Genomic DNA, 2,927 nt, shown 5'->3' with positions numbered 1-2,927 from the left:
CCGTCGCTTGGGCCTGGAACTCCTAGTCTTTGAAGCGAGGGGATGCCCCCGTAAACACTACAAAATTTGGAAAAGGTGGGCTGACTACAGGGGATTGTATCTGGAACTCACCCCCGTCTCACACTGAGGAACAGTTACTAATACACTAGCCATTTGGCATTTCTGTCGTGCTCTTCCTCAATGTGACTGTGAATGGGGAAAAATCTCTCTATATTCAGGATTGTTATATTTATTAATCGAAGGCACTGTGACACAGTTGTTTTTAATTTTCTTTTCTTTTTCTTTATCTATAATTTTCCTTGTGTTTTATTTTCTGTGCAATGAACCCTATAGTATTGCTGAAAATGTTGACTCTCATATGTATCACCCTATCTATGTACCTTGGGTGCTCTGTACGATCCTTGTACTGTGTTGGCTGTCAACAATAAAAATATGTTGTGAGGAAAAAAAAGATATCCCATCGTGAGTAACAGGACATCTGAGTGGAATCTATTTTGCTGCAGCTCTCATGAGGTACCAGGGTAGTGGGGAAAGTAGGGGAGCAGATCACGGAAATGGGTAGAAACCTCAGGCATACAAGCCGAGAGACTGGCTTCTAGTACGGGTAGGCCACTATAAGAGCAATGAAAATGGCAGATCTAACTGTGGTGCTGATTCTTCCTGAGCAGTGTATGCCAGGGCTGAACTAGCTATTCTGACGATGCCCCCATGGATACGTTCTAGTTGAGCCTCCTGCAGCTTGGGGCTAGCGTCAACATTTTTGCCAGGGCTGAGTTTAGTTTCCAGTCCAGCCTGATAAATCCAAAGTTGCCGAGACCTACCAACAGCTTTGACTTGAGGCCATTCCTAGGCATGATAAGCTAATGATCCCAGTATATCAGGGCCTCCAACCTTTTTGGTAGTGAGAGCTACTTCTGCTCAAGGAAAGCCCTCCTGAGCTACTAGCAAATTGTATTACTTGAAAATGGTGAACACATATATTATCATTACAATATTGCCACCCTAAGCAGGATAATCAGTAGTGACTACCTCAGATTTTCAGGTGTGGTTACCAGCAGAAAGGCCTAGAAAACACTTATAAATGTTAAATGCCTCCATCTGGCAGATAAAATAAAAAGTGTCCTCTGGCACAATGGCCATAGCCATATCAATAAGTCTCCCCCCACTCAGCTTTAATTATCATCCAACTTTAAACTCTACATGTGTTTTTGGAATTGCAGTTTGTCTTCAACGGTATATCAATTTCTAAAAATAGAAATATTTGTCTGGCACATGCCACTTTCCATTTTGGGCAACCTCAGTTTTCTAGAAGCTAAACCGTTTATGAAAAAAGAAACATTTTTTGCCTTTAAAATATCAGTTTTTATTTTAGGAAATACATGATCCACAAACATCAGCTTGTTCTTTTTATCCAGTACTCACAGATACAAATGACTCACATGGACAGATTCTGCTTCAAACGCCCAGGTAATACAACCATAGGCCATGAATGCTCGCCATAACATCAAGGGCGCCTGTAATGTGCCAAAATGTGCGAACACCCAGACAAATGCACAAGTCTCTTAATTGCTTCAGGTCTGTATCATAACCTGCTCTCCTCAACTTTTGGGCTGACCACCCACCTTACTAACACTTTCACTCTGGCTCCTGCAGTCCCACACTTTGTGGGCCAGCATTGGTCACTTCTCAGACTACTGCTGGCACTTTATTTTCATGGTCCACTGTTCGCACGCAGGGTGTGACTGAGAGAGCAGAGTGTGCAACATGCTGAACCTACTTGTGACTTAGCTAGATTGAGAGTGGAGACAGACGGTCATGTGGTGGCAAACCCCACAGATTGACACTGTGCATTTGAGTGCTATCATGAGGCCTTGCCATTGGTTTAACCAGCTTCCATTCTAAGAGTTGAGATGAGCAGTGCTGCCTTCTTTAACCCCTTCAGTGCTAATGACGGCTCCTGCTCGTCACGATTCCAGTAGGGAAGGTGTTGGTACATTCCTTATGTTGGAGCGCCATCTAGAGCAAGTCCGGTAGATAATGTGTTTGCAATAGTAGCGCGCAATGCTTTCCAATGGGGCGACCAGATTGCCGGGCTGACATGGAAGGCCTGAGGTCCAGGGGAGGGCGGCCTCCCCATCCCGGGCGCTGTCCTTGGTCCTGCTGCGTGGCAGGGTGCCCGGGACGGGGTCCTGGAGGGCCCGGGGAGGCTTCCCCCTGCGCCTCCGGGCTTGGGAGCCCAGGCTGGGTCCAGGGGCCCGGCCGGGCCCCGGGTCGGGTGCCACGGCCCTGGGCCCTGTCTCCCAGCCTGCCGCACTGCCAAGGGCCCGGAAAGGGGTTCCGGTGTGCCCGGGGAGCCTCCCCTTGCTTGGCTGGGTTCAGGAGCAGTGGCTAGGGCCCCTGAGGGCCCGGGGAGGGCGGCCTCCCCACCCCGGGCTCTGTCCTTGGTCCTGCTGCGTGGCAGGGTGCCCGGGATGGGGTCCGGAGGGACCGGGGAGGCGTCCCATGCACCTCCGGGCTTGGGAGCCCCGGCTGCGTCCAGGGGCCCGGCCGGGCCCCGGGTCGGTTTCTCCGGCCCTGGGCCCTGTCTCCCAGCCTGCCGCACTGCCAAGGGCCCGGGAAGGGGTTCCGATGTGCCCGGGGAGCCTCCCCTTGCTTGGCTGGGTTCAGGAGCAGTGGCTAGGGCCCCTGAGGGCCCGGGGAGGGCGGCCTCCCCACCCCGGGCTCTGTCCTTGGTCCTGCTGCGTGGCAGGGTGCCCGGGACGGGGTCCGGAGGGACCGGGGAGGCGTCCCATGCACCTCCGGGCTTGGGAGCCCCGGCTGCGTCCAGGGGCCCGGCCGGGCCCCGGGTCGGTTTCTCCGGCCCTGGGCCCTGTCTCCCAGCCTGCCGCACTGCCAAGGGCCCGGGAAGGGGTTCCGGTGTGCCCGGG

This window comes from Lissotriton helveticus, chromosome 3_1 (assembly GCF_964261635.1).
Source record: "Lissotriton helveticus chromosome 3_1, aLisHel1.1, whole genome shotgun sequence".
In the NCBI taxonomy this organism is placed as follows: Eukaryota; Metazoa; Chordata; class Amphibia; order Caudata; family Salamandridae; genus Lissotriton; species Lissotriton helveticus.
The sequence above is the reverse complement of the archived record's forward strand: the minus strand, read 5'-3'. Positions refer to the sequence as shown.